We start from the raw sequence: 23,594 nt of genomic DNA, 5'->3' as shown, positions 1-23,594 counted from the left end.
AGCCTTGGCCAGATGAACCTCACCTTCCATTTTCCAAAACCTAATTGCTGTGCTGTGTCTGTGATGGGCACAGACCCAGGGGACGGGCCTGCCAAGAACTTCCCCGTGTGAATACCTGCGCTGGGCATCTCCTGTGGGAACCGGGAGTCACCCAGGGCCTGGCGTTTGTCCCCGGCTGTCTTGTGACATTAGGCAGATCAAAGCCCCATTGTAAAAAGTCATGTTCGCTCTGTTCGTCCGCTTGGAGCCAGTGTCCCAGGACGGCCCTTCCCTGGCCTCTGAAGCGGGGCGGGAGCTGACCCCAGGACGCGGCTCTGGTTCCAGCCCCGGCACTCTTTCTGGAAGGGGCCCCACCGAAAGTGAATTGTCTTGCCTGGGTCTGAGGCCGGGCACACCCTGAAGAAGAATGAGAACACGGGGAGGCCCGGCTCCTCCCAGAGTCTTCAGCGCAACAAGCCCCTACTTGGCTCTGCCTGTAGCAGCTCAGAGGGTGAGGAGAACAGCACCCAGGCTGAAACCGCTCCTGGAGCGGGTGATGGGGGAAGGGCGGCTGGAAGGGGCAGGGGTTGGCAGCCTCGGCTCAGCACCCCTTGGAACACTTGGACACGCGTGGACGCTGGCTGGTAGGAAGGCGACAGGTCCTCCCAAGTGCCCCCGTGGAGGGTTCAACGAGAGGGTGCAAGCAAATGATCCAACCATCTGAGCGGCCAGGCGTGCGCCCGAGGGATCTTGTCACCTCCTACTGTCTGGGGACCCCTTGGTACAGCTGCCCGTGCACGTGCTGAGATGGGGAGGAAAGAGAGCCTAGATGGATTAGTGATGTCTGCCCAGGTGCCAGCCCCTCGGTGATGGTGTGTGTGCCCCAGATCTGCCGTCTCTTCTGAGTGAGTCAGGATGAGCTCGGTTTTGCTGCAGTAACAGACCAACCTCCAAATCTCAAAGGCACGCTCTGCAAAGATTTGAATTTCCCTCACACGGAATCGGAAGGGAAGGGGGCCACTTCTCAGGGCTGTTTCCCCGCCCCGCCCCCTGCCCCCATCCCAGAGATTCTGTTTCCAGGCTGTTTCATTTCAGGGCTCTGTCAGAGGACAGACACACGGGGCCCTTCGCAGCCTCAGCCTGGACGTGACTTATGACTTTGGCTGGCTTGTCGTGGAGGTGCAGTGAGTGAAGGGGGAGGGTGTGTGAAAGGGACCCTGCTAAGTATAAATCATGGCCCTGCCACCTGCAGTGACACCCAACCGCCTTTTAGGGATGAGGGAAATGGTTCCTAGGCAGGGAGGTGGCTCGATCTAAGCCGACGGGGGAGCTGGCCGTGGCCACGGAAGAGACCAGCCTAACTCCCATGCTGGCATTTTTGGGGTGGGCCACAGTGCCACACTGTCTAGATCCACCTGTCCATCCTTTGCTCATCTGTCACTCTGAATTCTCTCATCCAGAATTTCCTTCTCTTGCTGGGAAGTCCAGTGCATGGACTGGGCCTTGGCTGTCTGCGAATGGGGGCTCCCTCAGAAGCACTGTGTCTTCTCTGCTGGTCAGCGTGGTGTGACTGGGTGAAGGGCAAACCATAGGCACTCAGGCCCCTGGAAGCACAAGCCTGGCCCCTTAGCTAAGCAATTTCTCTTGTTCTCCAAAGACCAGGGGCGCTGTATGCACGTTTCATATCTGTTTTGAACAGGAATATTTTCTGGCTTTTAAGTTGAAAAGCCCAGGGATTTCAGCTTCAGGAATGGCTGGATCCAGAGGCTCAAAGGCTCTCATCAGAACTCAAACCCCATCCTTTGGGGGTTTTAGGGAGGATTCATTACACAGGCACGATTGGTTAATTCATTGGATATTGGGGATGGTTTCCCCTCCCGGAAGGTGGGACTGAAAGTTGCAATTGCTGGGTGGTTGTCTCCATGGCAACCAGCCTCCGTCCTTAGGTACTTTCCCCAAATCACCTTATTAACATAACAAAAGACACCTTTATGCTCTCTTCACAGGAAATTCCAAGGGTTTTAGGAGCTCTGTGCCAGGAAGGGGGATGAAGACCAAATATATATATATTTCTTATTAAAAATCACAATATCACACCTGGCCAGACTCCACTTCTGCCTAGCCCTCCCCTTTGGGCAGCCATGCCCGTCTGTGCCCTGGATGTAGATGGTTCTCCAACATCTCCCGCGTGGACGAGGCTGGAAGGTGACCATGGTAACAGATGGGGCCATCATGGGGCACCGTGTTGTGTGTGTCGCTTTGGTGCCCCTCCCAGTGCAAAATCCTTTCTCAGTCCATGAGGTTCAAGGGGTGCAAAGAAGTTCCCCTTCTTGTTTCCTTCCCCCCGTCTATCGTGGTTGACGCAGAACTGGGCATGTGACCCCAATCTAATCAGTCAGAGCCCATCCAGGAATTAGAGTCACCTCCAAAGAAAGCAGCTGTGAAGAGTATGATCTGAGGTGGGAGATGGTCTCGTTTATGGGGGTGGGGGTGGGGAGGCAACATCATCACAAGGGTCCTTATAAGAGGGAGGCGGGGGTCAGGATCAGAGGAGACGTGACCATGGAAACAGCAGAGGCGGGAGCGAGGATGCCCTTTGAAGATGGAGGAAGGGGCCATGAGCCCAGGAATGCCGGAAAAACGAGGAACGGGCTCTCTTCTAGGGCCTCCTCCCGCTGCTGCCAACACCTTGATTTTCCAGCTGCCAGCTTCCAGAACTGTAGAGGAATAAATCTTTGTGATTTTAAGCTAAGTTCGTGGTTATCGGTTACAGCAGCCGTCAGGAATGAATGCACAGGCTGCCACTAACACGTCTGCCCTAACCGCCCGAAGGGAGACGTGCCCAGAGGTGGCAGAGGGGCCCAGATGTCCAGATCCTGGGTCCAGCCCTGACCCCGTGTGGGCTCTTGCTCAGCCCTGGATGCTCAGCCTTCTGTGTAATAGGAGCTCTGTTTCTCTCTGCCCATCAGTGCCCTCGCCCACGACTGACTCCCTTCCTTAGAAGCCGCAGGCTCTTGGCCCTGCTGCCTGCCTGGTGCCTTTTAGCTTGTGCTCCCCTCCTTCCAGGACAGGCTCAGGACTGTCGCTTGCCTCAGAGGTGCCCCATGGGTGGTTGGTTTTGGGGATTCCTGGCTGCCGGCACTGGGACATGACCATGGCGGTGGCCATGGGTGCCCTGGGTGCCAGGACAGAGGGGCTGGTGGGTGCTCGCCGTCCCGCCCTTGAAGCTCAGGGAGAGAACCACTACCTTCCCTCGAGTGGCTGCGGGAGGAACTGTGAACAGTGACAAGGATGCTCCTGGCTCTCTGTCTGGGTCTCCTCTGCAGATGCCCCTCGATCCCCACAGCTGCACAGTCACGTTTCTCCCCTCTGCGCATGGATGAAACCTGATGTGGGGGCCGCCCAGAGAGGAGCCACGGGCTCCGTGGGATGGGTGAGGGTCCCACCCAGAAGGCATGGGTAGCACTACCCATGGGCACACATTTGCTGGGGTCCTGGCCTCACTGGCTGCAAACCTGGCCAGGCGGAGCTCCAGACCCCGAAACTCTGGCCGTCCAGCCCCGAGTCCTCCTGGGACACCAGGCCTTGCTTACCTGAGAAAAGAGGAAGGCAAGGAGCAAAGCCATCTGGACCTGAGCCCCTTCCCACTTTGATATAAATTGAGCGCCCGGTGGGGGCACAGCCCTGCCCTCCCCGTTCCACACAGGCACGTTAAGAGAGGATCCTGGAGACAGATGCCGTTATGGGCTGAGTTGTGTCCCCTCAGATTCCTAGACTGAGGTCCTCACTGCTAGCACCTCCACCTGCGACCATATTTGGCGAAAAGACCTTTAAAGATGTCGTGAAGATCAAGTGAGGTCACCGGGGTGGGACCCTAATCCCATAGGACTGGGGTCCTTATAGGAAGAGGAGGTCAGACACATAGAGGGACGGCCCTTTCGAGGACACGGGGAGGAGACGTCTGTCTACACGCCCAGGAGAGAGGCCTCCGGATGGACCAGCCCTGCCCACCCTTGGGGCTCGGACTGCAGCCTCCAGGACTGGGGACAGTGACTGTGGTTCAAGCCATCCCATTTACAGGACCTTTTGAAAGGCAGCCGAGCTGACTGTACAGATGCCTGGCTGCAAAGCAGTGGGTGTGTGCAGAGAACTCCAGGCTCAGGATCCCCCTTGGGGGGGAGGGGGTGGTCAGTGCTGGGGACACAGGGACAGAGCTTGCAGGCCCCTCTGCTGGCTGCAAGGCTCACGCTGTGGCTCTGATGACCCACAGGACTGGGTCTAGGGTCCATGGAAACAGCTCTGGCCCCCTTTGTGTCCTGATCAGACACCCGGACCAAGTGGCAAAGTTGCATTCGGGGCTCCCCACCCCTCCCTCTTGGGGTCCCTTCTTCTCAAGAGCAGCCTCTGGATTGGCCCCTTGAGGACTTGGGAATGGAGTCCTGTTCCCAGCGCCCCTGCAGACACCGGGAATTGGGGAGAACAGTCAGGGCCCCCAGTGGAGAGTGAGGCCACCCCTTCCAAGACTTCCCACCCTTCCCGCCATGGCGAAGGGTCAGAGCCACCACCCATGGGCCCCCGACTCACGCTGCTGGGCATCCCAGACTGGGGTCTGGAGGAAGGGAAGGTGGTGGGTCGAGTGAGTGCCTGGGATCGGAGTCACAGGCAGGCGGGAGGGCGGCCATCAGTAGCCACCTGCTTGAGCAAGGGGAGGCTGGTAGTGGCCTTTGAGCCTCCCCGAGGTGAGCCTTCTATCTGGGAGGCCGGCCTCTTCCCCGGGCTCGGCCTCATTGCTTCTGGGAGGGGAGATTAGGTTGTCCGGTGGGCTAGCCCTCCACTCACACTGTCACATTCTGTCCTCCAAGGAGTCCTCTGACTGCTCAGTCCCCTTCTAGGGCCACCCAGCTGGACACACCTTGGGGTCAGCCAGAGGCCACCACCACGCCCTGCTGGGGGAGGGCAGGGCCTTAGTTTTAGGCCTGGGGTTGATTTTCTGAGATTTCCTGGGAAGGTATTTCTTGGGTGGGGGAAGGGAGAGTCCCAAGAGGCAAGAAATTCACCCAAAACATTAAGGAATTGGATACTTAGAGAAAAAACCCTTTCCCACAAATGGCTGTATCTCCTTGAACCTCCACACCTGCAGACTCCTGGCACCCACTGCTTATCTGCTGGAGATTAAAAATCTAAAAAAGTCCACTGTTAGCATGCAAATCCCAGCAGAGCCAGCCTGCGATGATTTGCATGGAAACCAAAGCTCCTTCTGGCATCCTGGGGCCCAGCCTAGAAGGTTCCCAATCTTCAGAATGGCCCCAGCTCCCAAACCAGGCCGGCTTCAGGGACTTACATAATGGTTCTCAAAGTGTGGTCACGTGGATCACCTAGAAATGCAAAGCCTCAGGGCCCCTCAGACTTGCTCAGGCCGGGGGGTTAATGGAGAGGTGTTCCATGTTCATGGACTAGAAGACTCAATATTGTCAAGATGTCAGTTCTTCCCAACTTGATCTGTAAATTCAACACGAGTCCAATCAAAATCCCAGCAAGCCCTTTCACAGGTATTAAGAAACCAACTCTAAAATCTATGAGGAGGAGTTCCCTTCATGGTGCAGTGGTTAATGAATCCAACTAGGAACCACGAGGTTGCGGGTTTGATCCCTAGCCTCGCTCAGTGGGTTAAGGATCCAGCGTTGCCGTGAGCTATGGTGTAGGTCATGGACACGTCTCGGATTCCGTGTTGCTGTGACGGTGGCGTAGGCCAGCAGCTACAGCTCCGATTCCACCCCTAGCCTGAGAACCTCCATATGCCATGGGAGCGGCCCTAGAAAAGGCAAAAAGACAAAAATAAATAAATAAATAGATAAATAAATAAAATCCACAAGGAAAGTCACAGGTAACAGAATAGCCAACAGAATCTGAAAAAAGGATGAAATTTTGGGAGCAGCCTCAGCCCTCTGCTCTAATGAGCCTTCCAGGGGAGTCTGGGGCACAGCCAGGGCCCCATTGGGAGAGCAAGCAAGTTGGGTGGGGGTTCGGAGGAAGCCACATCTAGAGGCCCCCCGCTTTGAGGATCCCCTCCATGTCCAGTCCCAGCTGCCCTTTCAGTCCTGTCCTGCTGGCCGTTGTCCGCAGTGTCTTTGATCCCTGGCCATCTCTTTCCCTATTCTTTATTCATCATACTACCTGGGCTGAAAGGCGCCACTCAGCCTGACTCACCTGACCGCTGACATGTCCATTCGCCATCAAACACACACCAAAGCCCCTTTTGGGTCAGGTGAGGGAGTACATTTGCTGAGGTAAGATGAAGTTCTCTCTAGCAAAGATCGCTTAGGGAAAAGCCCTCTGTTAATGAAGCTGGTTTCTATGCATGTATCTTAAACCCTAATGCAATCCTGGCATTTTTCTCAACCCCCTGCTGGCCACTGTGCTGGTTCTTTCTGATACCTCCTAGTGGGACCAGGGCCACTTCCTCTCCCTGAGATGCCTCCTTACCTTCCAGCTGGCGTCCTCTGCCAACGTTTCTTCCACACTGGCCACCAGAGTGGCCTTCCTTAAGCACAACCTTTAAGACTTTTCATGTGTGGTGTGTACTCAATTTTCAATGTTTGTTTTTTCCTTAATGGTTTCTGGGTTTCCTGTCTTGCTTAGAAAGACTTCCTGCACAGTAGGATTATAAGAATATTTGCTTTGATTCTCCTCCCTGTGCTTATAGATTAAAAAAAAAAAAAAAGAAAAAGAAAAAAGACTCCTTCACTCATAATTCATTTGGAAATTACTCTTGTGTGTGACGTGAGGTAGGGATTTAACTGACTTCTTCCAGATGGAGGGTTGGTTTTCCCAACTCTTTCAAGTGAAGAGTCTGTCCTTTGTTGTATTTTAAGTTCCTAGAGGGACTTATGGAGGTTTCTAAACTCTATTTCTTCCACTGGTCTGTCTGTTCCCACAGTAGGAAGAGTTTAATGGCCGTGGCTGCGGAGGGAGTTTTCATACATGCAGGGTTTTTCTTTCCAAAGTCATTTAGGAGATTTTTGCAGATTGATTTTCCTCCTGATCATTATGTTCCTATGCACCACTTTTTTAAAAATGAAGATTTGGTCTAGTTTTTAAAAAAATGACTCAGACCCCACCACAGAACCTTGATGGGATTCCGAATGGACTAGAAAAAGTGTATGAATCCCTGGAGATTTGGCCCATTGTGAGAGTACACAATTCGTGGAGATTTCTTTTCATTGATCCAGGACTTGATTTAAGTTCTTCAATGGCATTTTGGAATTTTCACCATAGGGATGCTGGCTTTTTTTAAAAAATTAAATTAAATATTTCTACATATGTCATGGCTCACTCACTGAGGTTAGGGAATTAGGATGTGGCTGGCCTGGGGGAAGGAGAGCAAAACCAGTCTTAGGTGATGATGAAGGGAGTGTCTAGAAAGTTGGGTCCGTGGCTATACCCGTTTGCAAGCTCAGCTCCTGGAGATTCCTGAAGCCAGGTTCAGCTTTGAGGGAGATATTACCCCAGACTCCTCAGAGTTCACATGTGCCATTATCCTGCACTTGGGGTATCAGGATTCACCTGGAAATTGTCAGGTGGATGGTGGCATTAAGGGGTGGGTTGCTCCCTGGTGCCCCCCATTGAAACAGACACATGTAAAACCTCTAGGGCCCTTTAAGACTTAAAGAGCCAGATACCAGCTTTGCTAGGGTGACTGGATGGGTTGGAAAGGTCTTTAGCCTCAGCCTCAGCCTCAGACGTCTTCTTCCTCCAGTCTCGGACCTCTTCTGCAGGGCCTCCTTCGTGCCCCAAGGTCTGTCCCTGTAGTTCCCCTTAATGTCACCTCTACATGGTAACAGTAGTCTTGGATCCTGGTCAGACCGAAACCAGAACTTCAGTCTCATAACCCTACTCCAGGGCCCTGCGGCCACTCCTTCCTCCAGGATCTGCCTCCTGGCTGCCCTGGGGGTCCCTCCTTGGCCTTGGTGGGAGGGTAGGATGTGGCCAGCCCCTGTTTAGCTGTACCTTTGACCCCAGGCGTTCTGTTGGCTGGTGAAGACCCCTTTCTGATCACAGATGGCAGACGCATCGCTGTGTCCTTACATGGCAGAGGTGGGGAAGGAAATTTCTGGGGTCGTTTATAAGGACGCTGATCCCATTCGTGAAGGCTCCACTCTCATGACTTCGTCACCCACAGCCCCCACCTCCTCACACCTTCAATTTGGGGGGCTTAGGGTTCTAGTGTGTGCACTGCAGAGGGGAGATATTTAGTCTATAGCACTGTATCCATCCCTCTATCTGCCCACTCATCCCAACTGACCTCCCCACCCCCCACCCCACAAACACTCCATGAGCACCTGCTGTGTCAGCCGAGTCTGGAGGGACAACAGCTGAGTAAACGGACGATGACAACTGGATATCCAGGCTGAGGGAGGGAAGCGCTTCCCACTTTGGCTCTGAAAGCAGGAGTCCAGCACTCCTCCCTGGGCTCTGGGCTGCCTCAGCTGATGTGACCTTGACACTTACCCTCTAGACCCAATTGCTCCTCTTGGACTTCAGGGAGGCAAAAGGGGCCAGCTCGAGGCTGAGACCAGGGCACTCAAAACCTATAGAGGCCCAGCTCCCTCCCTGACTGACTGTCCATGTGACCTGAAGCAGGTTGTTGACCCCTCCTCGGTCCCCATTGTCCCACCACGAAGGGACCCAGATGGCTGTGTTCCAAGGCCCCTGCTGGGCCTGGGCCACCTCTGCCTCCATGGAGCAGGCCACCTGTCACCGGGCACAGCTGCCTGCCTCTCCAAGTGCAGGGGTCCCTGGGCCTCTGTGGCTCCTTCTCTCCCACCTGCACTGGAGCTGCAGCCCCTGCTCAGCCCTCCCAGCTCCAAAGCCCCCTCTGATGCCACCAGGGCCCCTGCTCTGTGCCCCATCTATGGGATATGTCCCTGGGGTCCCCCTGCCCCACTGATTGCCCACAGGTCTTTTTAGTGCTGGAGCCGATGTGCGTTGGGCCATGACTCTGGGGCTCACTGGTGCTCAAGGACCCATCCTTACAGGTGGCTCCTTTGGCTACTTCTTGGACCCCCTGGGGCCCAAGGGTCTCAAGAGGTTGTGAGTGGCTCTGGCCAAAAGGACCCCCAGACCCTAGGACTGAGGCCTCCCTCCCTCCCTGGGCAGAATAGCTAGCAATGGGGCAGAGGGGTGTGGCTGGGACATGAGCAGGGCCCTAGAAGGATCCGGAAAGGTCCAGAAAGATTTAAAAGGACCCAGAAGGAGCTGAAGAAAACTGGGCCCCAAGTGCCCCAAACCTGGCACAGAATGGGCACCTGGGAAGGACTTGCCAACACGCGGAACCACCAGCTTCCCTGGTTTAGACCTGGTGGCCGGAGGAGGAGCCGGTGACAGGAAGAGGGTTGTGGGCAGCCAGGAGGCAGGGGCAGTGAGAGAGAACGTGGGGGCTTCTCGCTCAGCTGCCTCAGCTTCCCTCACGGCCCTGTGGCTCTGAGGCCCAGAGCTGAGGTGGACCCAGGACTCAGGCAGATGGAAGGTTCTGGAGTCAGCGTGCACCTGCTCCACGGGAGAAACACACCTATGCCTTGCTGGGGCCGGCTAAACACCTGTAGTTTTCTCTGCGTGTCTGGGCAGAAGGGGACCATCTGGGTGTCACGTGGTGGCAGATTTAGGGTGACATGGCTGGTCTTTCCCCCCTTTCTGTCTGTAAGTCACACTCTTGCTCCTGTTTGTTTCTCTCGGCTTCCACAGCAGAACTGAACCTGCTCACGTCCTGCTGCAAACACACATTCCCCGCCCCATGGGGACAATGGAGAGAACCAGCATGGGCACTGCCGAGTGCCTACTGCATACAGGGCCTGGCACCGAGCATCTTAGGGCCCCATAGGTGACCCCACAGGGCCCCTCTTGAAGCTGGTGGCCAGGACTTGGGGTTGGTGTGAGGGCAGAATGCGGGACATGACAGTGTCCTCCTGAGAGTCCCCTGAGCTGGGCAGGATCTCAGCTGCGGAAACCAGAAGCAAGCGAGGTCCCCACAGGAGGTTGAGTCAGGGCCCCCCGTTGTCCTCCTCAACAGCATTCACCGAGCACCTCCTGTGTGCCAGGCGGGTATCACCCCACCTGAAGCTGTGGGGGTGAAGAGTCCTCACAGAGGGGGCAGCAGTCCAGCAGCAACCGCACCTACGTGGGTCCTGTCACCTGTGGGTAACACGGAGGCATGCAGGGAGCTAAGACCTGGGGGGAGTCCTGGGGGGTCAGGCGAGGACCCTCTGAAGAAGCCACAGCTCAGCTGCAGCGCCTCAGCGTCAAGAAGGAAGGGGGATATTTCGCACGGAGCCCCGGCTCAGGCCTCGATCCGATGCCTGTGTGAGGCGGGAGGACGGGTGGCGAGGGGCAGGGATGGAGGCTTGCTGGGGGTGCCCTCCCAGTGCCCGCCCCCTTGCAGACAATGGCCAGTTAGAAACAGAGTCACCCGTCTCCACTCTGGCATCCAAGCCTGATGTTTCTATGGTGGGTGCTGCCAGGGTGCCCACAGTGGGTGAACAGAGGGTGCCAGTGGGGAGAGGGCATAAATTTTCCAGCCAGGACAGTGTCAGCGCCTTGGCCACATCTGTAAAGTATGGTTTTTCTGGGGCCCAAGGCTTGGAGCTGTCACTGAGCCACCTGGCCCAGGTCGGTGTTACATATCAGGCGGTGGAATGCCAGCCAGAACAGCCTCCCAGGCTTCAGTCCAGACGGCACAAACTGCTATCCTGGCTCTTACAGCGGTGTGAACAAAGCCATGAGAACCACTTCCGGCCTCAGTTTGCTCATATGTACAGTGGGCGTAACCTCATCGGCCTCCGTGGTGGAGGTGAGGGGAGGTTGTAACAGCTCCCAGAGATGCACTGCTTTTGGATGTGGGCCCTGCGCTGGCACAGAGGAGGCACTCAAGAAAAGCGGGTTAGGAGTTCCCACTGTAGCTCAGTGGGTTAAGAACCTGACTAGTATCCATGAAGACGCAGATTTGATCCCGGGCTTCTCTCAGTGGGTTAAGGATCCGGTGTGGCCATGAGCTGTGGTGTAGGTCGCAGACATGGCCTGGACCCCGCGTTGCTGTGGCTGTGGCTGTGGTGTAGGCTGGCAGCTACAGCTCTGATTTGACCCCTAGCCTGGGAACTTCCATATGCTGCGGGTACTGCCAAGCAAAGCCAAGCAAAGCCAAGCTGGTTAAGTGAAGGAAGGACGGAAAGAATGGATGCCTGAGCTCTAGCAATGCACCCGGACCTAAGGTTGCCAGGCTTGGGCGCTGTGGTGAGGCAAGGCCATGGCCAGGGCGGTGGGGTGGGCAGGGGGTGGGGGGACGAGGCAGGAATGTTAAGGGGAAGAGGGAGCTGGCTGGCACTCAGGAGGGAGCGGTAAGTAAGCAGTGCCCCGAGGATTGGGAAAGACCCCAGCGGAAAGATGAGGCGTGGAGAGCCCTTCACAAACCCAATGGGAGTCCGCTTAGACGCTGAATCAATAGAAGGAAAGAGGCTCCAGCCAGATCGGAGGTGCCGGTGTAGAGTGTGGGTGGCTACCCAGGGTCAGGCTGGAAGGAGGAGGGCCACTGGCCGGGGAGCTGGGCCAGGGGGTACCTGCCTGGAGCCCACCTGGAAGCCTGCCACGCCCACTCACAGGTGCTGGGGCCCTCAGGCTGGGTTCAGCATTGGCCAGCTCTGTGGCTAGCCCTCCTGGACCCTGGGGGCCCTGCCTGCTGGAGGCTGCAGCTCAGGGAGGAGGCGGCAGTGGGCAGGGGAGGGCGGGGAGAGGTGTGGGGGGGTGTCAGGGGCAGACCCCACCTGTTTTACTGAGGAGGGGACCCAGCCACCTGTACGGGCCTTCCTGCTGCCTCCCGAAGCTTCGTTCTAGGCCATGGGATGCAGGCTTGTCCTGGCTGTGGGGGACGGTTCTGGGTCTCCAGAGGCCCAGGAGGGGCAGCTACGTCCCCCCCGCCCCCCAGTGGTGGTGACATGGGCTTCAGCGTCACATAGTCCTCAGAGCAGGGAGGCAACTGCAGACCTTAGGCACCGAGTGTGGGTGAGGGAAGCCGGGAGCCCATGCCTGGTACCTGGAGCTTTCTCAGCATCCTCCTCTGACCCCAAGCACACACCGGGCTGGGCCCGAGCGCAGGAACCCAGTGCTCCAGGGCTTCAGGAACAATTTGGGTGTTTCTCATAAAGGGCTCCCAGGAACCATGGTCCCATAAGATGCTCCGGGGAAAGCACTTCTGAGGTCAGATGAGCCTGAGAAACTCCGTGTCTCTCCCGTCAGAGGCACGTAGGAAAGGCTCTGATTGGCCCTTGGTAAAGACTTGGGCTTTATTTTCTGGGCCCTTGGGCTTGCATGGGTTTTGTCTAGAGGGTGGGCCAGGGGCTGCTCTTGCTGCATGTGGCAGATGGCACATCCTTCCTCTGGGGGGCGGTGGTTGGGGGAGCAGGGACCTTCCAGACACCCCCATACTGTGTGGGGCAGATGGGGGTCTGCTCCCTCGGGTGGGAGGGCTTTCCGCCTCTGTGGTGGGAAGGAAATTGCCAGGCCATCAAGAGCAGTGGGCTCTGTCCTGAGCGGGTGCTGGGGGGGTCCCACACAGTTACACAAAACCTCAGAGGGGGGTCTTTTCAGGCTGCTGGCTCCTTGGGAGCCTGGGGCAGGGGGTCCCCCAATCCTTCCCAGGAAGGGAGAAAAGACAGGAGGGCAGAGAGGCCCCTGGGCCCAGCCATGCTGGCTGTGCTGGAGGCTGGGAAACAAGAAGCTGGAGCAGAGATGGGCTTCCCAGGGTTCAAGTTCAAAGCCGGATGACCCAGGGCTGACCAGGGACCAGTGAGGAGGCAGTGGGGATGGAGGGTCGGAGGGTCGGCGTGGGGGTGCAGGATGGTCAGAGTGAGGGGGCCAGCCGGGTGCAGAGACGATTTGGGAAAGTGGGGGTCACAGGAATTTCAGGCCCCTGGTTGGGCCAAGCGGGAGGCCCAGAGGGGACAGAGTGCAGGCGTGGGCACAAAGGGGGCCCCACCCAGGCTCGCCTCCTGCCCCAGCTGTGCCACCCCAGCCCTCGAGGGAGGCTTCCAGAAGCAGTGGATCTTCCTGACAAACAGCCCGCAGAGGCTCTGCGCCCCCTGCCTTGGTGGGCTGGCGGCCCCACCCCACACCACAAGGGGAGGGGGGCCTGCGAGGAGCCCAGGAAACAGTGCGCCCCACCCCAGACCCCGTGCTCTGGGACTGGGCGGCCGTGAGGGTCTTTGGTGGGCTTGGTTTGCCAAGTCGTGCAATGGGAGACTCGGGCCTTTGCGGGCGGGTGGTCTGGGACAGGCGGGGACACTGCCGTCGGGGCCCCTCCTTGGCAGCTGACGTGGCGTGGGAACGCTGGGGCTCAGGCTCCGAATGTTCCCGCAGATTGACAAGGTCCAGGGCCTGCACGCTGCCTCCCTGGGGACGGGATTGACGGCTGATCGGTGGGGGGCAGGCGGCTCAGGCAGGGTGTGCTGGGAACAGCGAGCCCCCGACTCCCACCTCGCTGCCCCCACTCCTCCCAGGCCTGGCCCCTCAGTTTGGATATCTGGGGGAAGGGCTGGGGCCCACGGTGACCCTGAGACTGTGGCAGGTCTGTGGTGGGAGTCAGCCCTAGCTGTCCACACTGCCAAGGCCAAGGCGAGCCGAGAAGGGGACTAGGGCTCTCTTGGAAGGGCTCCTGGCTCCCTCAGCCCTGCCCATGCCGCTGCCAGGGCCTCCTGCCCACGCCGCTGCCCTTTCCTGCCCCCACTCTGGGGCATGGATGGCGCATCATGGCTCCCATCCCTTGCTGCCCCTCCCACGCCCCTGCCCCCATCCCAGGACCTCCCTGACTCCCTCCCCATGAAAATCACCAAGTTCCTAACTCACATTGGCGTCCAAAATAGGCTCAGACTGGAGATGGGAACGTGGGTCCTGAGGAGGCCTTGACCTTGGCCCAGCGCACTTTCAAGGGGATACCTTTGGCCAAACCAAGCGTCTTCTCTCTGCCTTTGCATGCAGGCTGTGGTGAGTTGGCTTTCTTGGCCAGCATCTTAGTCCTGAAGCTGGACAAGCCCCTGGAGCTGGTCCCAGCCAGTGTGTCTGGGGACACTGCCCACTCCCACTTCTGAGGAGCAGCACTGGGGGCTGGAGAGGGGCCTCCAGGGCTCTACCTGCATCTGTCTGGGTCTTCACACCTGTCCGATTGCCCACCTGTGGCAGAGTCCCCAAGATGGCAGTGCCCTCCAGGGATGTATGTCAGGGCAGTGTCAAGGCTGGAGATATCCCCAGGCTTCCTTCCTCCAGCCCAGGGTTCTCCCTCCAGTTTCTCTTGTTGGAATTCTCTTCTGCCTGCCCCAGGGTGGCTGGCATAGTAGCGGGGACTCTGGCTCCATGAGGTAATTCTGACAATCCCCAGAACAGAGCTGAGCCTCAGCATGGGATGGGTGTTGGATGATTGAGAAAGTCCCTTGTGCAACTAGAGTTAGATCAGAAAGGACTCATCCATTCCTTCACCCACCAAACTTTCAATCCATCTCTCCATCTAGACTTCTATGCTTCATTCCAATCATCCACCCCTCCACTGGCTCATTGACCCATTCATTGCTTAATTATCCATCTATTCATCCGTCTCTTGGCCCATCCACCCAACGACCCATCCATCCATCCATCCATTCCTCCCTCTCTCCCTCCCTCCATCCATCCATCCTGTGACCCTTCACTCCTTCAATTATCCATCCATTCATCTACCTAAATGGTCTATGATCCAGTCTATCTGTTTATGGGGCATCTAATCATCCATCCAACCATCTGTCTGTATCTCCACCTTCCCGGCCCACTTATAAATGTGGTACTCATGTATAAAGCCACCTATCCATCTCTCTGTCCAGTTATCCGACTGTCCACCCACTTGTCCAATCATCGATCCAGCCAAATATCCATGAACTGGTAATGCCGCGCAAGGCTGCCATCTTGGTCAAAAGCCCAGTGAGGCCGTTTCTTGGGTTGTATGACTATCCCTATGCTGGCGAAAATGTTGAGGCCTGGGGGGCGTCATATATATTGGAAATAACTACTTGGGCTCAGATAGACACGGGTTCAAATCTTAACTCCATCATCTCATTAGTTGTGTGGTCTTGAGTCACTTATCTGACTCTCTGAGTCTTAGTTTCTTCTTGCATAAAAAAAGAATATGAACATTGAGAACTTTCTAGGATTAAAGATAAACCACATAAGATTTTCTGCACATAGTAGGTTCTCTTCCCCCCCGCCCCGAATAGCAAACATTTATTTCTCTGGAGGCCAAGAAGTCTAAGATCCAGTGCCTGGTGAGACCCCTCCTATTGTTCTCCTATTGAGAACAGAGAGAGCGCTGCACATAGCAGGCTCTTTTTAAAATTAATTAATGAATTATTTTTAGGGCTACACGCAGGGCATATGGAAGTTCCCAGGGCTCCTTCCTCCAGCCTCCGCGCTCTTTGCCAACCCAGTGTAGACAGTCCTCTATCCATCAAGAACAAGTGAGTGGTACCTGCAGCTGGCAGAGCTTTGGAGCCATGGGGGGTCATCAGATGCTTGCCACTCCGATGTGGCCCAGGCCAACCTCGTCTGCCTGCAAAGGAAGCCCTGCCCACACCCCGCCCCCGCCCCAGCCAGAGCTGGCTGCTGACACCCAAGCAAGTGACCCAAAGGCATGTGGCCTGTGCTCCCAGGACATGGCTTTGCACCCGAGCCCGGCTGCCAGGCACAGGATGTGTGCACACCTGGTGCAGAACAGAAGTCAGAGCCAAAGGCCTCTGAGCTCACCTGTGCCCGCCCCCACCAGGCAGGCCTTTCCCTCCCTCACGGTAGGTAAATACAAGAGTCTATTTACGTGGCAACACGGCTGGTCTGTGGCGGTGGGGTAGGCGGCTTACGTAATGATGCGTGGTGCTTGGCAGCCCCTGGGTGCTGCAGGAGAGGGGGGCATGATGTGGCTTGTACCCTGGTGCCTGCCCCTGAGGGGTTACCTGTTTGTCCAGGAGCCCCCGAGGGCTCAGGCAGCAGGATGTCCAGGCACCGGGCCTCGCCTGCGGGCAGGGCTCCCTGTTTTCCGTGCACCCACATATCTACAGGCTCACCGGGTCTCACTGGGCATCAACACGGATGCCTTCCACTGGCCTCGGTCTGCGGATGGGGCTGCTGATCCTCGGAGAGGAGAGGCACTCGTCCAAGGTCCCACAGAGAAGGGTTTGTCTGACTCAACCTTGCTCAAGGGCTAAGGCCCCTGGTCTGGGCCACCTGTCCCCAGCCGGGCCAGGCTCTGTCCCAGCGTCCCTGGGGTCTCTTTCCGATCCCACCCTGGGAGCTCCGAGGCCGGCAGTCTCTGGGTCTGGTGAGGTGACCCCCATCCTCCTGGCATCTTTGCTGGAGCATACAGCTCGGGGCTAGAAAAAGCCGCGGCCCTTGCCTCCTCCTCTGCTCGAGAAGCTCCTGGATGCTCTGCTCGAGCCCACGCAGGCCGCCCTCGGGCAGCCCTCCCCAGCCCCCGGGTCTCCAGGGAGCAGCCTCTGAGCCTCTGGGGACCTCAGGCTCTTCTGCCACAAGCAAGAGTGACCCTGGGAATCGCTCAGCAGATCAGGTGAGAAAATGATTGTGTGCCTCACAGGCAGAAAGTTCCAGAATCACATCCCAGACACATACAGATGGTCTCAGGCCCTCGTTGGTAAGTGCCTCTTCCCCAGGCAGGGCCAGGTTCTGTTTCACTTTGTCTCCTGTCCCCAAGCAGGTCCTGAGGGAAGGGGAACTGCTGGGGACTGAGCGGGTGGACCAATGGTTAGAAAACAGAGAAAATAAACGGACCCAAGATTTAATGGGGGTGGGGGATGGAGAGAAAGAGGAGGTGGGAGGTGTTCCAGCTCCTTTAACCCCCTAGGCCGGGAGCCAGATGCCACCTCTCTGTGCCCCATTTCTATTTTTTTTCCATCTGGAAAAGGGAACATAACAGAACCTACCCTGCTGCACTGGGTGGGTACTGATCCTGCGGGGAGCCCTCTTCCTGTAAGAACGCCCTCAGAAAGTGACACTCGAATTTACTTCCTCCCGGACACCCCGGCTCCAGTTCCCAGCCGGGCCAGGTACCTGCACAGCCATTCCTGCGCAGGGCGTGCCCCGCCCTCCTCCCGCCCCTGTTAAAATCCCCTGGATCAGAGCCTCTCCCAGGTATGTCCTGGTTATGTAATCACCGCAGAGCAGCTACGCTGGCCGCCGGCTCTTCCCTGGCTCCTGTTTACTCTTTGGCTCAGGGGAGAGCTCCATTCAGAAGAAATTGCTATTGTTTCCCAGCCTTCCCATGGGAAAGCAGCACGGGGGAGGGGCTCCGTGCACCACCGGGCGAGGTGGGGGGTGTGGCAGAGGCGGAGGTGAGAGAGAAGCAGGTCCTGGCACAGCCCAGGGCTTTTTTGATATGCACGTAGAGCTTACCCTTCACTTATCTCATCAAACACAAAAGCCTCCAAGAGTTTTTGCCTGACCTGCTAGTTTTGATACACCTGAAAAATGGTTAAGAAAAATGCAGACATTGTCTTACCCGCTTCCCTAGTCATGACATTTTACTTCACTTCTCACCGTTTTGTTGTCTTTTCATTTATTCATGAGTGTATGCATGCATGTATCCATCCACACATCCACCCACCCATCCATCCATCATCCATTATCTATTATCTGTCCATCTATCCATCCATCGTCCATCCATCCATCCATCTCTCATCCTTCCATCCATCCCTATTCCATCCAAGCATCAACCAACTGTCCATTCATCCATCCATCATCCGTTATCTATTATCTATCCGTCCACCTATCATCCATCCTTCCTTCCATCCCTATTCCATCCAAGCATCCAACCAACTATCCATTCATCCATCTATCATCCATCCATCATCTATTATCTAATATCTATCCATCCATCCGTCATCCATCCATTTATCATCATCCTTCCATCCATCCCTCATCCAACCATCCCTATTCCATCCAGCATCCAACCAACTATCCATTCATCCATCCATCATCCATTCATCCATCAGCCATCTATCCATCCATCCCAAATCCATCCATCTGACCAACTATCCATCCATCCATCATCCATCCACCCATCATCCATCTACTTATCCATCTGTCCCTTCTTTCACCTACCATGTGTTGAGTCAGTTGTGGAAGAAATACTGGACTGGAGTCTTGGGACCTGTTTTCCCATCTCAGCACAGCCACTATGTTGAGGCAGATTGCTCCATGTAGAAAGCAAGGTTTGAGAATAACATGTACCCAGGTCTGCATCTCATATCTGCCATTTTTGATCTTTTCCTTGGCCAAACCCTTCCCCCTCCTTTGGGCTTCAGCTTCCTTGTCTGTGAAGCAGAGCAATAATGGCATTTGTCTTATTACTTTAAGGGCATAATAAGAAAATACACCTGAGAGTTCCTGGAATCCTGTGAGCCTTCCAGTAGGAGGTATTCAGGTCCTGTGCTTTGGGTGGTGGATGTCAATATGGGGCAAGAGATAGCCCAGGTCTTCAGGGCTCCCTGAGCAGTGGAGCAGAGAAAGACTCAGCCAGCATCAGTGGGGTGTGTGCTGGGGTGGAAATGCAGAAGAAGAAGAGGGGATGAGACTGAAGGGAAGAGTCTTGATGGCCGTGGGGACCAGCCAGCAAGAGTTTTGAGCAGGGTAGAACATGGTTGGATTAGTATTTTGGGAGGACCCTTCTGGCTGCTACATAGAGAGTGGATGAGAAACGGGGTCCCACAAGGAGGGAAACCAGTTAGGAGACTGGCAGTTGCCTGGAGTCAAAGGTCATGAAACTAAAGGATGGGACATGTAGCACTAAACTTCACAGATACATTTTCTTCTAAATATGAAAACTGTTCAGGCGTCGGAATCAAGGATTTGGGCCTCAGGTGACCTAAGTCCATGCCAGTTCCCCTGGTCATTTGGTAACGCAGCGTTTGTCTCCTCTCTTCCCATCCTGTATCCCTAGCAGACATTGCTAATCAATTGCAGCTCTTCTTCTCCTAAAGCCTAAAACCATGCGGTCCAATATGGTAGCCACTAGCCACTATTTAACACTGGCCATTTCAATCGAAATCAATTAAAATGAAATCAAATGAGTAATTCTGTGGCTGAAACACAATAGTCCTATTTCAAGTGCTTGACGCCTACACGCAGCTAGCGGCTCCCTGTGGGAGAGAGCAAAGACAGAACATTCTGTCATCACAAAGTTTCTCTTGGACTGTGCTGGCTGCAGTCAGCCTACCATGGCTGGTCCCCCATGGCAGAAAGGACATTAAGCACTGCCTTCTTGGGCCCAGTGGGGATGAGATCTGCCAAACCTCAAGCCTGCCCGGGGTCACATCTCGCTGCAGGTTCTGTCGTCATCTGAATTTTACATCTGGCAAGGTCATCCTTGAAAGAGCAATGTCCTTTTGGGCTGCCCCTTCTCAAGCTCGCTTTCCTGTTGTCTCTTAAGAAGAAAAAAGTCAAACCCTTGCCCTGCCCCTGGGCCACACGTGTGATCAGCGAGTGTTGTTTCTGCCCCAAGCTCACCTTATTTCTCCAGCCTCCAGAGACTTGATGCTTCTGTTTGGCGTCTATTTTTAGTGCCTCTGGGTGAATGTCATTGCCGCCGGAGGCTGACATTTCATACTCTGGGAACCTTGACCTGCTGCTTTTCCGGTTGTGAGCTGACCCTGCTTTTTTATGCCCCAGAAGGAAAGAACAACGATCATTAACAATCAGCATCTTCTGGAAAATCGGAAACGGAGCCTCCGTGATCCGAGGCTGCCCTTAACCTCGGCTGTGCTGCCTGCAGTGGCCACCACATGGCTCATCTCCAGAAGGCTCTGCGGCTGCCAGGGTGACACGCTGGGGCCACCAGCCGTGTCAAAGCAGGGAAAGCGCAGTCGGTGCCGGGCTGGGAACCATGGCCAGGGGTGGAGGAGGGTGAGGCGGAGTGATAAAAACTCGGTGGAGAAAGCTGCTCTAACCAGGTAGAGACCTGTGGCCCACCTCTAGAGACTGGCACTAACCCCTCCCAGAGCAGGGTGGAGTAGAAGCAGGAGGCGGAGAGGGTGCCTTGCTCTGGGGGGGTGGGGAGCTTGACTGAGCCTCTGACCTTGGGCTGGGTCCCATGCAAGGTCCTGCCTTCAAAGTCTGTGATTTTCAGTCTTGTGTATTCACTCAGCAAAGAGAAACGAGGCCCGAGTGAGGGGTGGGGGGATATTGACACAAGGAGGGAACCCTGGCCAACTCCTGGCTCAGGGGTGGGGACAGAGGGGTGTGGGGCCTCACGCCCGCTAGCAGGGGCAAGGCTGCCAGTTCTCCCAGTGGCCCTGCCTGCCCAGGTACATAGGTGTCCCTTAGGTGGTGGGAACCAAGGCTGGCCTGGCTTTTAGGGGAGAGGGGCGGTACTTGCTGAAATCACCTCTGACAAGGAAAGCAAAGGTCACGGGAACAATTCTTCCTTTTCACGCTGGGCGACCTGGCAGGAGCCTCGCTGGAGCAGACAGAGGGTGGCAGCCCCTCCCCCGGCAGCCCAAGACAAACAGGGCGGCAGGAAGTTCCCACGCTCCCAGGGCTGGCACCCAGAGCCTCTGCAGTCACCTGCTGGGGGCTGGAGCTGCCAGGAGGAGGAGGGCGGGGCCTCAGCCGCCCACAGGTGAGCCTGGAGCCCTGCGGCCGGGGGGTGGGGCCAGCTGGAGCACATCTGCTGAGCTCCTACTAGGAGCCAAGCACCTTGCGAACGCCGTCTCCCCGCGAGCCCTCACAAAAATCCTACCAAACTAACATTAAGCTTTGCATTTTACAGAATAGGAACCTGGGACCCGGAGAGGTGAAGTGATATCCTCGGGCCACCCAGCCCCGAAAGGGAAGAATCAGGATCTTGGACTCAGGCCCCTCTGGCTTCAAAGTCTGTGCTTTTTAGCCTTGTTGTGTATCCACTCAGCAAACCTTTGCTGAAACCCTACCGCGTGCCAGGCTCTCAGCCTTGGCCCCAGGGCTGACCTTGTATCCCGTATCCCAGGGGGTAGGGCTGTCCCTTCCCTTTAGTGACATCGATCAAGGGGCAGACCTTCTCCTTCTTGTCACCCAGCACAGTGCCTGCATGTAGCAGGTGCATTGGAAGAGCCAGCCGAATGACTGGGGCCATGGCCAGGTCAGCAGCTGTCACTCCTGCCTGGGGGACAGAGGCTTCTGAGGCCCCCTGGGCCTTCAGGTCTCAGAGGACCCCTCACAGCTGCCTCCCAGGGACCACACTTCTGCTGGTCCCTCCTCCACCCCCAGACAGGGAACCACCCATGCCAGTGTGGGAGCCACCTCGGAGTCCACGGTTATGACAAGGCGAGGCCAGGATGAGAGACACATTTCAGGTGGGCATTTGGGGCAGGTGGCAGCTGTTGGAGGCTGTCCTCCTCTCCAGGCCCCCAGCCAGGACACCAGTGTGACACTTATGGCCCCTCTCACCTCTCGGATTCTAGAACCTCGAGGTCAGGAACCACGACGTAGCCTACGCTCAGGAACGACCTGTCCTCCGAGGGCCGGCTTCCGCTTTCCTGCAGGTACGGGGAGTTAGGGCAAAGCCCTGCCCACTCACTTTTCCACTGCCCGCCTACCTCTGGACCCGCCCATCTGTTTATCATCCTTCTAGCCAACACCTCCATCACCTGCCCGAAGGTACGCAGCTATTCCAGCAGGCTACCCGATGAGCACGCAGGCGTCCATCCTGCCATCCGACCACCGTTCCACCTGTTCACCCACCAGCATCCTCCATCCATCGTCCATCAACCCAGGCAGCCTCCACCCGCCCACTGTGTGGTTCCTCTGTCTATCCTTTGATTTGTCTACACAGCCATCCACTCCTTTGAATCCCTAGTACCAGGCCCGAAGCCACCCGTGGGCGCGAAGCAAGGTCGGCTCAAATGGCTTCTGGGTACTGTGGAAAAACCCAACCCGGTTCCACGCGAGCGTTTTTGGTCACTGGCTTCGCAGCTTCCCCTCTAGGCACACTGGCCCTTCCCCTCCTGGGAGGTCAAAGGGCGGCGGGGTGGGGAAGCCTGGGTTTTGGGTTGGCCGTTTATTCGCTACGTGACCTTGGCCGTGGAACCAAACGGTCCGTGTTGCATGATGCGAAGAGTCACAGCAGATGCCTGGACCGCGCACCTGCCACAGTGAAACACCCACGGTAATTAACCCGTGTTATCGCCAGAATGAATCATCACTTACGTTGTCCAGGCTGCGTTGTCCAGTTGTGTCTGATGGTCCCGGAAGGAAAGTTTGCTGTGGTTCCTGAATGCCCAGTGGATGAAAAATCATGTCTTTCTGCTGTTTTTCTGTCCCCCAGACCTTCCTTTTTCTAGCTGGCTGGGTCCCGTTTTCAACTGCGCATGTCTTTTTTATTTCAGCGGCACCGATAACACCCTTTTCGATAAAGGGAAAACAAAACTTCCAGCAGAGATAAAGGAAGGTCCGAATTCTTTGGCAGCTGTCCTGGGAAGGAGCGTTCCACGTTCCGTGCTGTTTTCCCACTGGAATGGGACAAAGGGGCTCTGAAATATTTGTCCAGATCATTTCTCATCAATGGGGCATTCCAACAGCCACAAGCGGTGTCGGCTTTTCGCCCCGAGCCCAGCCAGGAGGGAGCCACTGGTCTGGCTAATCTGGGTGGGAGTCCTGGTCACTGGCTGAACTGGGGGGGGCGGGAGCACTCGTGTTCCATGGGGACAGTGTATCTGACCGAGTCGGCTGCTGGCCGGCTGCTGGGGTGGGCTGTGTCAGAGGCTGGACCTGTGCGCCAGACCCCTGAGCCCGTGTGGCTCTAGTCTGTCTCTTGCCTGGGAGAAGTGATTAATTATGCCATTTTTTAGAGGAGGAGACTGAGGGTCCGTGTGGATACGGGAGACTCACCCAAGGTCACACACATTTCAGATCTCTGTCTGACACCAAGCCTCCCGGCTCTGGCCACCACAGCCAGAAGCGCTGCCGTTCACCTGTCCTCCTGTCCCCAAGTGCCCTCGTGCTTCCTCCTGTGCCCAGACATCCACGGTGCCTCCCCAAAGTGACGAGCTCTGAGCTGCGAGCTTCTCAGCTGAGACACAGCCCCGCACCTGTCTCTGTGGTCCAGGTTCTGTCTCCTCTCGGTCTGGTACCACCTCCTGGCACACCCTCTCTTCTAGGTCATCCTGTCCCCAGGTGTCTCTGAAAACTCCTCCGATACCAGGCATCACCTTCCCACTGCCCAGGGGCCTCGGAGCAGAGCACAGGTGCCTGGTGGGACAGAGATAGGTCCGGGGTGGCAGCCAGGTCCAGATGGCCCCCGAGGACCCTCACCTGTTGGTGTGCACTCCCTGAGGAGCCGTCTTCTTCACCTTGAACGGTGCTCACCTGGTAGCCAGAAGATGCCCGGGAATGATGCATGGGACTCCCAAGACGGTGTCATAAATGGTGCTATGGCTTCTGCCTCTCTCTTCAACTGCTTGCTCTGGGGTCAGGTGTCCACTGCGTTGCAAGAACGCTCAAGCAGCCCCGCCGAGAGGCCCATGTGGCAGGGTCCCGAGGCCGCCACCAACGGCCCGGTGAAGGAGGGGTCTTGG

At 56.5% G+C, this 23,594-nt stretch overlaps 1 long non-coding RNA gene across 1 annotated transcript; it reads right to left on the bottom strand.

Annotated features, from left to right (window-relative positions):
* Window positions 1-17,549: 17,549 nt before the first annotated feature.
* On the bottom strand, window positions 17,550-21,567 carry LOC110259228 (uncharacterized). Its single transcript, XR_014836564.1, has 2 exons — window positions 19,552-21,567; window positions 17,550-18,359 (listed from the first exon to the last, which is right to left on the bottom strand). It is a non-coding gene; the product is annotated as an uncharacterized LOC110259228 (long non-coding RNA).
* Between the last annotated feature and the right edge of the window lie 2,027 nt (window positions 21,568-23,594).

The sequence above is a fragment of the Sus scrofa genome, chromosome 2 (genome assembly GCF_054392235.1).
Source record: "Sus scrofa isolate SSC_HxYL_T2T_F1_AM1 chromosome 2, Sscrofa_HxYL_maternal_Yorkshire_Landrace_v2.0, whole genome shotgun sequence".
In the NCBI taxonomy this organism is placed as follows: Eukaryota; Metazoa; Chordata; class Mammalia; order Artiodactyla; family Suidae; genus Sus; species Sus scrofa.
This window is presented reverse-complemented; position numbering and strand designations above follow the sequence as displayed.